General features: G+C 39.5%; 1 protein-coding gene across 1 annotated transcript in view; it reads left to right on the top strand.

The window, feature by feature from the left end:
• LOC124157408 overlaps window positions 1-16,170 on the top strand; it is an 872,201-nt gene that overhangs the window by 105,288 nt on the left and 750,743 nt on the right. The gene's annotated exons all lie outside the window — the stretch shown is intronic.

The following is a 16,170-nucleotide window of genomic DNA, read 5'->3' as shown; positions in this document are numbered from 1 at the left end:
AAACCAAGATATTTTAATAATAAAGATCGACATCTTCCAAAAAGTCAAGTCTGAATTATTTACTTTTAAGGTTAATTTACTTGATCATTGCGAAAATATGTCCATATTTATGTACTGCAAATGTATTTTTCACTTTTATTTTCTACGTTAATGATAATATCATATCCATTCACGGCTACTTCCACGAAAATTTTCACATAGGATTGTTGTAATTAAAATCTTAATTTTTCTGCGGCCATTAGTATAAGATGGAAATTATATTTCATTATCATGACTTTTTGAACTGATGATAAATTGATTTTTCCAAATAGTCTCAATTGAGTTCATGATCTAAGAAAACCTTTTTTTCTATGAAATCTGAATGTCAAGCGGAGAGAAATATGAGAACCGTAAAATGGGTTAATAAGCAAATATTACTATCTTAAAACTGATGTTTAACCTATCCAGTTAAGTCAGATGGAGTGGATTAGGTTACATTAGAAAAAACTTATTGTTAGTCTTCAATGGATGCAGTGCTTTCAGAAAGACCACCACCGTGAAAGGGTAATCATCGTATTCATTCATTGGCGTACGTCTAAATATATATTTCTTCCAGTTAGACTCTTAAGCCTGAATCACACGAGAAATTTTCACGTGGAAGTCCAGTTAACATTTAAGCTATACTTTTAAATGAAAGGGAAAATGATAACTTAAGCCATCATTTCCTATTTCACGCCATCGTTTCCTTTTTCACGCAATCATTTGAGCAGTCCTTGATGTTTATTATAGGTATTCCTTGTCATGACACCCAATGTCGTTGCAACAATTTGCGTTTGATCTCATACGCTGATTGGCTGATGCTGTATTTCACGTAGGTGTCCAGTAATGGAAAACTCGATGACAGCAAATGATGGTAATGATCCCTATGATTTCTACCATCCCTGATAATTACGGCGCCCGAGAGTCATCATTGGAGCTGTCATTGCCGCCATCCGTCAACTTATGCATGATGAGTGATCGTGTGATTCAGGTATTAGAAGTATTTCCTAATTAATTCCTCCGTTACCTCAACCAATCGACTCTTTCTTGTTGAATTTCTTATTTTCAGGGGCACTCATCAGTTTTCGTTAACTTTTTTCATTATTCAAATGTTCAAATAAGAAATCCCTGGAATTGTATAAGACATTGCTAGTTGAATTGAAAATTTTAGGATTTTTCTCTGTGCATTTTAATTTTTTCGCCAGTATTCTTAACGCTCTATTCCATCCATGTCTTCAATTCGTCCCACCTTTGAATTTCCGCTGCCCGCGGACGACCTATGTCGAGTAGGTTTAATTAAGACTAGGCTTAGAGATAATTTGGCAGATTTCACGTAACCCCTTTCCCGGATCGATTTATTCTCCCGGATTTTCCTCTCCAAGTTTCTTTTTCTCTGTCACGCAGAGGTTGTTGTGCAGACCTTGATTCGAAAGTAATCGAGAGCGATGACCGTCTGCTCAGAATAGGCAGACGTTTGAACGGTCAATATTGAGGTCCGTTCTCTAAGAAGGCGCTTTTCTTAGTTCTGTTGAAAGATCAATGTGTTTTGACTATAGGGGGAGGAGGAGTTGGGCTGCTTGGGGTGTAGATTTAGTACAGTCAATTCTCTATTATCCGTGCCAACGAATGGAATACGGCGCTCGGATAATGGAAAAGCACGGGTGATCGAGAGTATAATGAATTCGACCGGAACGTGGACGTTTTACCGATGAAAAATAACCCAAATAATCCATTTACCGGATATTCGCAGCCATATAATAGAGAGTTGACGTATGGTGACCTAGCATGGAGAGAGAAGGGTAGTTTCAATTGTTGTGACAGGTATGTGCAATAAAAGGCCGCAATTGATAGGTTTAATTCCTATTTGTAAAGTTAAGGCGTCCTAATTAAAGATACTATGCGTTAAATTGACCTGGCAGCAATGTATTATACGTATATTGCGATGTCTATTATCTCTAATGGTTCAAGAAGCATTCTTTGAAATGTGATCGTTCTATTTTCATTTATCATGATCTCGTAATCCCCTCAGCTGTTATTATTTGGAACCGTTGCGTTCAAGTTTTATCGTCTCCTGAAAAATAACTCCTCAGAAGGCGGCCATCAGCATCAACATTACCCTGCAGAAATATACTCTGATGGGGGTGGAGATTTTATGTACTGGAGAAAGTGTCGCATCTGTAAGAGTGATTACGGTGTGAGCAGGACCACCGTATTCTGTTGGACGACAGAACTCATCTTCAAATTGCTTCCTTCTCCTAAATCCTTGGATTTCGCGGCGTGCTCCAACGCCTGTGAGACGTTTTCATGCATCTTCGAAAAGTCCATGGCGAAATTGAACCTGCTTCGCGAGTTTTTTTTTTGTTAAATATCACATGGTCGCTCACGGAAACCAGTTGTTTTTTTTTCTCGTTTTCATTTTTCCCAATGAAGATGCATGCGCTGGGTTCCTTCACCCCCTTTTTTTTTACTGGTGCTGCGGTATTGGGGACGATTCTTGTAAAGCTTCTGGCCGCGAGCTACTTTTCGTGCACTGTCTGCGTTATAGTGCTGCGCCCCACATTTCAATCGTGTTCTCTCGGACTCCTGTCTTTAGGTCTCTATTAAATTTTATTGATTTATAAAATCGCGAACATGTTCCTATTTTAAGGGCCGAAGTTGCCGTTTTGACTGAAATTGATTTCGGGAATGAATAATGACTTAGCCCCAGCTTTATAAAGGATAACCGGGTTAAAAATGTTAAATGCTTGGAGATAAACGTGGTGTCTTAAAGGCGTTTAGGCATTGAACACATTGAAACTTTCTGGTGTATTAGAAATGTCAGATAAATTCACCCAGCCGGATAAATAATTGCTTAAGCTTAGAATTATTTTATTTTTATTTTTGACGACAAATTGTTTTTTGATGGGTACCGTCTCATTCCGTCCAATAAAGCGTTTTGATAACCATAACTACGACTCTCTGTTATTCTGGAATTGTTTGCCCGAATGCATTTTGCATGCTTGCCCGCCACCTATCGGTATTTTTTTCGAGATATGACTTTTCGGTGGATCTATAAGCACTTGTAATAAGTAATACGACTCATACTACTTCAGTAGATATCCGTAAGACGTCTGGAGATGTAAGAGTGAGCTAATGTAATTATTGTATCTGCCTACTGGTCTGAATGGTATTCAAAACAGTTCAGGAGAAATACCTATCCAATTAGGATTCAGGATTTACTGAACCGCATAGCCTTAGATTGAGGTCCTGATTCGATCTATTTGCGAAGTTAAAGCATTTCATCTTGAAACGAAGTGGGAGTCCATACTATGCTCTTCGGTCAAATGATATTTAACTACGCAGGCAAAGAATATGAATGCATATGGATTTATTTTTCAATTCATTACTTATTCGTGATTGTCGGGGAATAAAACTACTATTAAATTTTATTTATTTAAGTAATTTCTAACATACAGCAGCTCTGCCAATTTACAGTGACGCAGTAGTGAACAATATTTCTCGTTAGTAAGAGGAGATGAATTTTTTTATCATTCGCAACCGATTGTTCATATGTTTTGTATCTATGCCATTAAGAAGCGTTTTATTGGCTCTCCTGGTACACGTCTGTGTTGATTATGGTGACTAGATATCGTTTTTGAGGCACTTCTATGGCAGTCTACCTCGAAGTGTTAAACCAGCCTCACATCTCATCTCTCCGTGTTGTGAGTGGCACAGTTATCGATTTAGACGGGGTCATCTCCGTCCACGCTGCCGGTCGTTCAGACTGAAGTTGCGTCGTGCGTTCGTCACTTTTTTTCCTCTCGTCTCTCTTCCTCCTCGTCGCGACTTTCTTTGAAATTTCCTCGCGAACCAAGCAAGCGGATGAAGCGACGGCTTCTAGATTTCAATGGACGACCGAAGCTATTTCCAGAACGCGAAGGTGACGAACTCGGTCAAAGGAAGTGGGCAGGTATGTAAAGAAAAGACTGGTCTCGCTACTCCTTTTATGCTCCTAAGGAACGATCTGAATTATGTATCCCCGTAACCCACAATGCAAGTGTAGGGAGATGTATTGTGGTCGATATTGGGGGAACTGGAGTAAGGGGATCGGGTTGGTGTGGTTGCTAGAGTGTTGGCTTCCCACCCGGTGGGCCCGGGTTCAAATCCCGGCAGCGGCAGAGAATTTTCAGAGACTGCCCGATCCCTGCTTGAATGTTGTGTGGGGGACATTTCAAGCGCAACACTCCGTCCGTCGGATGGGACGTTAAGCCGTGGTCCCCTTGGCGCCTTCCGTTAAAAGCAGGTTAATGACGACGCCAGGTTTCTCTCCACCCTTCCTTACCTACCCTTCCCTAATGGCGCAAATGACCTCAGCTGTCGGTCGCCTCCTCCAAATACCATACTATACCCCAACTGGAGTAAGATAGAACTGGAGTGTGTACTAAGCCAGGGATACCTTAAGTGATTAGAAGTTGTTTTCAAGATGATACGTTTCAAGACCCGTTTTTCGCACGCCTTAGGCGTTCCATTATCGAACTATAGACTAAGAATGCGGGCCTTAAATTTAAGAAGCACACTTGAAGTTGTAGCGGTTTATAAAATTCTCCTTGACATCGGGAGAAAACATCTACATCTACATAATACCCTGCGAGCCACCTCTAGGGTGTTTGGCAGGGGGTGATCAATCACCAGCATGCAGCATGCATTTGGACTCCCACATGCACACCACACCGTCCAAAAAACGTCCCGTATACTAACAAACTATACTACTATATGCTGTTAGAAATAATAATGGAATTAAGAAACATGCATTAATTTTTACATAGGTTAGTAGGCTACACTACAAGTCATGCAATCTATTTACGAGTTCTATTGCTGCCGTTATAATCTCTTATTGATCGTGGAAAAAATGACATTCGGAATCTGTCTGTTCTACAATCTATCTCTCTTATTTTATTTATGTGATCTGATCTTCCGTAGTATGTTGGCGTCCGTAAGATATGGTTAACTTCGTCAGAAAAGACACTGCTCTTGAATTTATCTAAAAGGTTTAGTCTATTTTTCAATCTACGGTCCGACAGAGATTCCCATCCGAGTTTATGTAAGAGGTCAGTTACACTAACAAGACTATCGTAACGACCTTTCACATACCTGGCAGCTCTTCTTTGCACGCGTTCTAACTCTGTTCGCCTTGTTGCCTTTTTCGTGAGGGTCCCAAACACTGGCAGCGTATTCCAAATATGGTCTAACGAGGGAAAAGTAGCTAATTTCTCTCACTTTGTCGTCGCACTTTCCTAATATTCTTTTAAGAAAACCCATTTTACGATTAGCTTGCCCGGTTATTTCTCGAATATGTTTATTCCACGATAGATCATTATTGAGTCTAACACCTAGATATTTTTACGGGAACAATGGGAGTCAAATAATAATGGACAGAAATTCTTGTAGACGACGCGAAAATGAACAAAAAGGGAGTCATGTAATGAAAATAGTGGCGTTCGGTCTTCCGCATCGTCGCTCCCAATTTTTCTTCTTGAGTAATAACCCTGTACAATTCTGTTTGTATTTTGTGTTCATTTGATTTTTTAAGTGTAAGTGATCATTGAAAAAACTACCAACGAAATAAAAACGGTAACAGTTATTGACCGTGATTCGGATCCAAAAAGCTCCGTTTCATGATCATTCAAATACCAAACGATGTGGTGATCTCATAACTACCGGATTATAGTTGGCGACTCCGTCTCCTTGAAGCGAGGGCTTACGATCAGCCTCGAGCTTAATGCGTGAGGTCAGTGACAAAGGTTCTTTGCATTGGTGAAAGCTGCACCACCACTGGCGAAAAGTTGAGGTGGATAAAGTGGGAAAGGCAATTGGGCCCTCGAGAAAGTGAGAGGGAGTTTGTCTGAGCGGCGTTGTGCGCTGGCGACCTCCAGGGAAGGAAAGGGTCGTGAACCCCTTAATATTAAAAAAGGAGGGCGGGCGAGGGTTTTAGGGGAGAATGGGAGAAAGGGTAGGTCGCCTTATCTTCAACGGATAGGGGGTGGTCAGGCAAGGTCCGTATCCCCCTGGCGACGGAATCGATAAATTTCAACAGTCGCAGTTTGGCTCCGTTCATGAATTTCGCTACTAAATATTATAGGTCCGTACTCAAGTAGCGTGTGCTTTAGTGAGCGAGGGGACTGCATAGAGATTAACTACACAGCTTCTTTACAGGAGCGTAGAGCCTAGTAATATGCTAAAATGTATACTTAGTAAATTTTGGGAAGATTTTTTTCACAGGCGACGTGAAACATTCATGGTGAAACAAAAACTTTTACTCTTCCGCAAACTTTTATTTGCTATCGACTAGTGTCGACGGCTATAGCGTCTTTATCTTAGGTATATCTTTTAGTCATGATACCTAGCTATAGTCTAGTTAGCTATACTTAGCCGTCGAAACATGTCAGTAGCAAGTAAAACTATACCTCCACTGCAAAAATGCTCAACAATCGCCCACCGAATCAAATCCGCTCATCTAGTAGTCCAACAATATGAATCCGCTTAGCTGGCAGAAGCCGGAGCATAACCGCTCACCTCCTATTCTCCAAGCTTCGGAGGTGAGCGTTTATGCTCTGGCTATTACCAGCTGAGCGGATACGTATTGTTGGGCTACTAGATGAGCGTATTTGACTCGGTGGGCGGTTATTGAGCGTCTTTGCAGTGGAGGTACCGAAAAGTTTGCGGAACAGTACTGCGTTTTTGTTTTTCCGTGAATATCTCATTGTTCCACAAAGTCACGCCAAAATCAGTTGATTTCAGACGTAAAACATATCCGTCGTTTACCGCCGCACCGTGGTAGGCGTTTTCACGAGAAGAAAATGAAGGAAATAGGCAGGGAATCAGAGAGATTTAAAATGTCAAATACACCCACCTTCGGTAGGAATCCCTGAGTGAATGAAGTATTTTGAATTGAACTTGGTGACGTGCAAATTTGCCAGTGCGTGAAAAAAGCAGTTCCACAGACGTTATTTTATGTGGAAAATCCTCCGTCAAAGGGCCAAATATCTTACCGCGTGTGACTCATTTGGTAGCAGCTTGTCCAGACCGCAGGTCGATCCGTATTGAAATATAAACAAAGCTATTTACCGTATTAAAATATGAACAGTATAATTTAGCTTCGACTGCTACACCATCACCAGGTCTTACATATAAACAGGTGGTGGAATATTATAATAAAGAAATGGAAAACACAAAAGTTACGTTCGTATTATAATATGGAAAGATTCCACAAAGTTAGATCTGCATCGTACGATTTCATGCGTCGATTTTTCATGCATAGATTTTTCTTCGTCCGTGCAGAATCTAATTTTTTTTAAATCGCCACTGAGGTTTTTATTTCGGGCGGATATATGAGTGTTTAAAACGAATAGATGGAAAATGGAATGAACTTAGAATTCGCATTCATGTCTGCTCTCCTCGCCCCCGAAGCCGTCATCGATAAATAATGGAATAATGTTGACCCCGTCCGTTTCGCAGGCGTTAAACTCCGAAATGGAGCGGCGTGCCAACGACCCCGAGGTGTTTGGGGTCACTTTTCATGCGGAACACGACCCTCAGTGACCCCTAGACATTGTTACCGTAGTCGCATCCGCATAATGCATCTATAGAAAAAAAACACGTGCACTGCGCAGTATTGCATGTATGTGCTCGTGGAGGCGAACTTTTTTCTTTACCGCGATAAGGTAAGTCCGGTATAGTTGCCCAGTAAATAAATCTCTTCATATTTATGACTGTATAGTATTTCAGAATAGAATAATTAGAATGATAAACTTTTATTGACGTAGACCCATAAGTTCGTAAAGAGTTGAGAGGAATACATTTTTTTGCTTGTTGTTAAAATTAGAGAACGATAAGAAATAATAACGAAATTTGAAAAAATACAATAACTTCCATTTAATAGGCAACTAGACTCGAAACAAGAAATGGTGTTTATCTGGAGTGGAATGGAATTTGGGAAAAAATGGGGAAAATTCGCCAAAAATACAAGGGAAATTGACGGAACCTTGATGCGTTGTAGTAGGTTTGCAAAGGTGCACAGCATTTGTTGATTATTAACAGTAAACGAGCAAATTTCGATCAAAAACTTTTCACTCCAAAATATTTTAAATTGCAAATCACATCCATGCATTTGGCCATCTCTACCAACTATCGGGGTGAGACTCTGTAGGAGGGATGCTTCAGCTCAAGCGGAATTCAATCCGAATGAAATTTTTTGTATACTGACTCACTTGAATTGAATCTGAATTAGATATAACTTAACGTTTAATTGAACATTCAAATGCATTTTGAAGCATTATTTTCGAAAAATATTGTCCAAAATATCATATTATATTGAAAAATTTCCTTCAAAAAGTTCAATGAAACTCGTAAGTGTATTAACAAATGCCAAAAATAGAATACAAAAAAATTATACAGGACCCTCTTGCCTTATTTACCTAACATATGTCTCCTCTCAAACATCTTGTTGCTAAGCAACCTCGGAGTGGATTGTCCTTACTTCGAGCTGTCCTAACGTATTTTTTCAGGCTAGCTTCTAATGATACTGACCCGTGAGTTTTTTTTATGACTTCCATCCTGCATATATTTTTAAGAGGTCGCATGCCTCTCGCTCCATGGTGCTTTTTTTTGGTGAAGGGTTTTTGGTGGTCGAACCCATTTTCCTCTTTCTAGAATTTGAAAATTTTACCTTTTTTGACTATTTTATCCCGTGTAATTTTTTTGTATTTGAAATACAGAGAAAAGTTGAACTGCGTCTACTCTACTGAGTTCCGTATGTTGTTGTCAGCAAGGAGACTACAATAGAGAAGGACCCATGAGGATTTTAAAGAAATATATACAAAATAGGGCGTAATTTTTATTATGGAAATCATGGTTGGCACCTCTTCGTGGATTTCCTGTATTAACATTCCTTGTTATTTATAATGTGGTGATATCTCAACAGTGTGTAACAATCATATATATGTGATCCATTGTATTTTGTCGGTAGCAATATTAACTCTCTGTTAGAAATGAGAAAAGATGTTTCGTTGGTTGTATTATCTTCATCTGATGAATGCTTTAGGTTACGAAACTGGTCGTTAGTGGGCGGCCTAAAGATATTTATTCGAAAGTTGGATGTTGGAATGGAACTTGGTGCGATCTCATAATGATAGCGTTTCTGAGCTAGAGATATGAATAAACATTTATTTTGCCGTATTTATATTATTTGGGTCTTATGTAATCAGCGATATTTAGGCTAGGCGTATCGGTATTGTCTTGGGATCTCCAAATCTAGCTCAACGTAATAGATTCAATATTAAGCGCATGGAGAAACCAAAGCGTCCGTTATCTCTTACCTGCTCTTGAATATCGTGCATCCTAATCACACCTATTCTTAGTTTCATCTCTATAAATTCTGCGTTGCCGAATTTACCAATTATTTGATCCAATGCGCCTCAATTATTATGATATAAAGTGTAAGGATTCCTACACGCTTAGTTGTTGACAACATGTAATTTCTCTGTATCTTCAGTCGAGAAGTTTACAGAACCAAATCATTCATACCAGCTTTTTTTGCCGTCACTATATTATTGCGTCAATTCCTATGTTCCGGGGTTGCCAAATTTACCAATTATTTGTTCCACTGCGCTTCAGTAATGATCGAAAGTGAGAGGATTTGTACGATTTCGTCGCGGGTCGAAACTAAACTCGTTGGTGATTTAAATATCGTGCGGGAACGAAACCAAACCCAGTCCTCGTATTTTAGAGGATGGATTTAAACCCGGGGATCTAAACTTGGGGTCGAAACGAAATCGGAGTCAAAACTACTTCGGGTCGAAACCAAACTAAAATCCTGGGACGAAACGAAATGCAGATATGTTTCGCACCGGAGGGACCACGTGCTTCACCTTCGAACGGCTAGTTTCGACCCACACACCGAGTACGAAGTATGGTTGAATGAAGTAGAGGTTTGGCATACCGGCATTAGATGAATGGGGTACTCGTAATTTCACCAATAACAGCAGAACGGTAAACGCAAACTGGCCATTCGATTTTTAAGCTCAATGCTTTTTAACCTCTCTACACGTATGTCTAACGTAATGGATCGAAACTATGCTCTCTTATCCCTCTCCACTCAAGTTTTTGTATCGAAACTTAACTGTGAGCAGGGGAGTTTCGATTAATTTAGTTTCGTTCCCGGGGGTAAAGTTTCGTCCCGGGGCGAAACTGAACCCCTAGGTGATTTTCATTTCGTGCGGGAACGAAACTAAAGCTAGGCCTCGTATTTTCGTTTCGCTCCGGGTCGAGACGAAACATTTTTGTTCCGTTTCACTTGCCATTCCTGAGAAGTAATGATCACTCGACTTGCACGTGAAAAAATGTTCGTGTGATTCAGGCTTCCTTAGTGCTAAAAATTGAGAGGATTCGTATGCGTTGGTTGAAATGGTGGCATAGATGGTTGCTCAACCTGTTTGCGGTCCTCCCCACCCTCCCTTCCCTTTTCTGAGATCGCGTGTATGAGGGAAATGAAGCCTCCCGCCTCGGTCGAATCAAGACACGGAAATGTAATCGTAGACTCCAGAAATTAATTCAGACACTCCTCAATGCTTGCGCCGGAGTTTAAACTCGTGACAGAAACCCTTGGAGTAACGACTGTTCGCCACGTATGTGGTCTAGGCGTCCCGTGTTCGTGGTTTTCTGACGATAATACTCCACTCCGTGTGATTTATGAGGAGCGAAGGCTCTAGAAAGTGAACACCTCCGCGCCTTATGCACGTTTCGTATTTTTTCTTTTTTGAAAAAGTGACTCGGATGCAAAAATAGATATTTTGCCGTCACGCGTCACTCTTGGCCGTGATATTTAGGGTTAACACTCACGAACCTTTTCCTTCAAATGAAAGTTAGTGGAAAACCGAATAGATATTCTCCAATTCTGGGATTAAAAAATTGACATCGAATATACATGTACGAGAATGGCATTTTGCGGTCGTCGCCATTTTGCGGATGTCGCCATTTTGCGGATGTCGCCATTTTGCGGATTTAGTCTTTCATTAATTAAAGTTATACTGTACATTTCAGCCTATTTAGTGCGACCGAAAGTGTGAGACACTAGTGGGTCACGCCGCTTGGGGTGGCGCTCTGATTGGAGTGTGAATGAATGTTATCCAGAAAGTTATTTGGTGGAGGGAGGACCAGGCTAACCAATTTTCTGCAAGCAGTTAGGTTTGGTTTTCCTCTTGTGGCTCAAATGTTTGATCGTCATGTACAATTTAATGGCTTGGATGCCGTTATTGCCTACAATATGCTACTGAGGTTGAGGTCGTGCTCTTCCGGAAGAAAGCTTTACCACATTAACGTAACTTTTTTAGGTTTAAATTTTATTTTCGCAAATTTAAACGTAAATATTGTTTCCTGATATGGGTATACCTAACTTTCTGCCTTAATTTGGATGGATTTCTGATTATTTTCTCTGAAAAAATTACAGAATGGTTGTAATTTTTATCTCTATATTAAACGATTTTGCATTTGTAATATTTCAATCCTGCCGCGTGAATGGCAGTGAAATTATTATTAAATATTGGTCCGAAGGTCCGTAGTTCGATTCCCGGTCCAGGGGAATTTTTTTCTCTTGGCAAATCATATGGAAGATTTGATATATTTTACCCTACTGCGTGAGTGGCGATGAAATTAGCATTAATCGATTGGGGAAAAAATTCCGTAGACTGGTGATCGAACAATTTTGCATTTGCGCTATTCCTGTTTCCCGTGGCGATTCTACTTCATGGTGCGAGGCGACCAATTGAGCTGGAGTGATGCCCACTTTGTAATCCGCAACTGCCGACTGAGTCGTTTACTGGCTACGCTGCTTCAAACTCAACAAGAAAAATCCACATTTGGCCACATTTAAACGGAGGCGTTGCGTTGGATCTAATTGTCGATTCCCTCTCGACTTCTTCCCCATGGAGACAATTGTCAATTGTGACGAGTGTCGGCGATCATTGTCACAACTTCCGCTCCTCGGAACGTGAGGCGGTAGTGTAGTTGGGTGAAGAAGTGTCTTATTGATCTCCCCCCACTTCTCCCAAATCACTCTCCGTGGGTGATGAGCCAAGGAAGCTCCGGCATGGTTTATGCGAGTCACATGTTCGCTTTGAGTCGACTCCACGTCCGCCAATTAGCGTCGTTCACATCAGCGCAACGCACCGCGTGTTTGATGACGAGTTAACGATCCTCTCTCCCATTCCAATGCGTTTCCTCAAACGAGAAAGGTGGCCGGGAAAATACACGAGTTGATCACCGCACAATTGATCAACCACTGCGAAATCTATTGGACTAGTTTCTGTCGTGACAAAGTATTCCAACAACATATACGAAGCCTCAACTAGCGGCGGATACATACAGGGGTTCAGGGGGCGCGCGCGCCCATCTCGCGGGGCTGCCCACATTGCCGAACATTGCAGAAACACAATTGTATCTTTATTATATCATTAGATAGCATTGTCTTGTATTTACGATATAATCAGTCTAAATAATCTTAAATTTTGCATGAAACTTGATTATTTTTCTTTACGATAAAAGTATAGGTAGCTCAAAATATCTTGAGTTTTTTCTGTGTTCGTTCCTGGTCTCAACAAGTTACTCTTCTATATCTGGTATCTTTCGAATATCTAAAATTCCTTCTAATCATAGGGTAGGAATTAAGCAATTTAAACGTTTCAACTGTCAAATTAAGAAAGAGAAGTTAAAAAATAAGGACAAAGACTTATTAAATTCGCAGCTGCGAATTTATTTTTTTTAATACGAAATGAAAATACCAATTTGGTTGAAAAATATTAAAAATTCAAACAAATTGTAAACGATCAATGCATCAATTCAATCTTTAATTTTGTTTGATCGTTTGTTTATGTCACAATGTTGGTTTTAAATTTCCTCTTTATACAGAAAACATTTTACATTTAAATTTAAATGCATTTAAACTCGCCTCAGATTCTCTAAAGATATGAGGTGTGACTAATACTGTTAAGTCCTTGTGCGGTGATCACTTCAAGTATCAGTTGCTGACTTTGATCGGTTTGTTTGGCCGCCAATTCCTGATTCTGCCGTTGTCATATATTTCTGAATTGATCACTTGCAAAGGAGGAAGAGATAAGGAATACGGGACTCCTTATCCCAGACAAACGGTAAATACCAGAGATAAGCATGTCTTCATGTTTATCACGCCGACAGCCGATCAATGGCAACTCCGTAAAGAGGACGCATACTTATTACGCCTTGACTCCTCATAAATCACACGGTGCGGAGTATTATCATCAGAAACCATATTTGTGATGCATGAAGCACGCTTATAGCTGTGCAATTTCAAGTTAATACAAAAAATAATACCTTCTTTGGCTCGCCTGAAACTTTCGTAAAAGTTTTCTATGTACTATTCACTTATATACAGGGGTGTTCCGAAAGTAATGCAATTATTTTTTTGAAAAGATATTAACTGAATATATTTGTAGAAACGCTTTAAATTCTGCAAAGTACTTCTTTTCGGGTTCTACTTATTTTTTGCAGCGAATCTGCCATGACCGGTACGTGCCCAGGAAGGCTTCTTGAGTACTTCTCGCAAGGTCCTCGTCACAACAATTTGTCTCAATGCTAAGGACGAGCAATGGGTTTATTTCAGGACTGCCTTAATCTGAGTTAACAAAAAGAAGTATCCTGAGATTACTTCAGGACTATAGGGAGATAGGGTAGCGTTTGAACCTCGAGTTTTGCCAGCAACTCGCGGACTCGTTGTGCGTTGTGGCAAGGCTCATTTTAAAAGTGAATTTTCCAGGTAGCGGAGATGATTTTTCTCGTCCTGATAACCCTTTATCGGAGTTTTTTTATTCATGTATAGGCAGCGTAAACTGTCTGTTTTCGAGAAAAATTTCTTAATATAGCACTCCATTGATGTCTAAAAAGATTGAGCACTGATTTAACTTTTAATTTGCTCATTTTTGCCATTTTGGGGATTTACCTCTTTCCGGGTCTTAGGAAAGGCCTTAAAACACCTCAAAGGTTTTAGGTAGGATAGAGAAGAGTCACAGTAAGCCTCACGAATCATCATCATTGATCCTCAAGAAATTTTTTTCAGTTTAGCACAAAACTTAAACTTTTCTCGATTGTCTATTCCATTTTATTCGTGACACGGTCGGCGCGCAGAGGTTTACAATAACGGACGGCCTGCTGCTTCCACTGCTCGGAGAGAATTGTAATCGGTTGTCCCCACCTATTTCAAGTAATTTGATCCCACTCGGACCAATAGGAGCGGCGCAGGAAATTGAATTGCATTATTTTCGGAACGCACCCTGTATCATATATCCGGTTCCACTTGACCTGAAGATCTTCCTCTCTAGATTAATTAACTTTTTTGATTTCTTGCTCTTGAAATCCCTAGTTTTCCTGATTCTGGTTTCGGAAGTCAAGATATATTGATCTGGATCACTTTAAATGCGTTTAAAAATACGGAATTTTTTTCTCCCTCTTACTACTGCGGTTTATCTCCTGCACGCGTACGATTTTGTAATCGGTCCGTCAGCTGTTTCCCAGGAATTCGCTTATCTTCCGTCTGCTCGGAGATGTTAGTCTCCCTTGCCATTAGTCAATGGAAAGTCAGTGCATCAATTCGTGTGTGCTCTCTTAGGATCCGCCTCTCGTGCTTTCCCGTTTGTAATGCTTGAAAACCCTGTCTTTTGGGACAAGCAAAACTGTAGTGATCGAACGAACAATTGGATAATACCTCAGATAAATGGAATGACGGTGCTTGAATCGTTACTTTCAGAGTGAAGCTAGGATTTATTCCTCTTGTGGATTATTTTGTTATCAAGAGTGGAATTAAAGCCTCCCCTGTCATGAAGGTTAGTAAATAAGATTTCTGTTGTATCGCCGTAATGTGTTTGGAACATCCGTTGATTTGAGGTAAAACTCCGAGAACAGAACCAATTTGAGGAATTTTTCCTCAAAACTCAACGCGTGTCTCATGTACAACCAGAAGTATTTAATCTTTTTTTTTTAGTCCTGTATTACTTATTAAAAATTTCTGCTATCATCATGAAATTATCAGAAAATGTAGGTAAGATCTTTTCAGCATTTTCCTATTTTTCAAATATTCAATAAAATATTGCATTGGAGAATATACTTTGGTTAAGTTTTAAATTTAGAGTTACAGAACATTGCCTAAATAGGTTTATTTTACATGCTATAAAAAATCAGGATATAATTAAGTTTTTAGCGAGTTATCAAGTCACGAATGAAAATACCGGTGGAGCGGTTAGGTTAGGTGTAAAAAGGTAAGGCATTGGTTGTTTTTGCCAAAGACTTTCGTGAACACATGCGATTTTGTAAACATAAAAAACTTATTTTGTACGTTCTCTCTCTCCAATTAACCAATACTGAGCACCTATCCTCTTTTATGGACTCTCCTACCGCAACTTAAGTTAGTATAAATACAATACAGCTACAATGCTTTGAGGCTATTAGAAATATCTCCTATGCATAATTTTTTATTGCTCTCATAAATTCATAAGAATTTGTGCAATTCTTGATTTATTCATCACTGTAGTTTCACAATTAGGTAAAAGAAAAGTGATGCGTTTTTATACTAAAATAATCTTCTTTGTTACATTTCAACAAACATTTCTGCATATTTACTGAAATCCGCGGATATATGGGGTAGTGGCTCGATTGAAGTAAAATGCGCCATTCCTGTGATGATTCATGTAGCCCTTTAATGTTCCATGCATCCCAATTAGCTGGAATGTACTGTATTTGAATTTTTGGTGACTATATTTCACGCTTTTTATAACAATATGACTATATCATGCTTTCAATCATTTGTTTAGAATAGACTATGTATTTGTGTAATGTTCTGGGAATCATACCTAGAGAAAATTATTTAATTAAAAAAAACTAAACAAGTTTAATATTTAAAAATTAATATTTAAGAACAGAGAAATGCAAGGATTAAAATGAAATTAATTTAGTAGTGTTTCGTTTACTGAATTTTTCTAATTTCCGCAATAATACTGAAGCCTCAGCTTTTGGTTACTTCGGAGAGATTGTGACGGCCCTTGTTCATATTTACCCTGACACAAAAATCTTGAGATGACACTGCCATATAATGTT

This window comes from Ischnura elegans, chromosome 4 (genome assembly GCF_921293095.1).
Source record: "Ischnura elegans chromosome 4, ioIscEleg1.1, whole genome shotgun sequence".
Lineage (NCBI taxonomy): Eukaryota > Metazoa > Arthropoda > Insecta > Odonata > Coenagrionidae > Ischnura > Ischnura elegans.
Note: the sequence above shows the minus strand (reverse complement) of the source record. Positions and strands in the feature narration are given on the sequence as shown.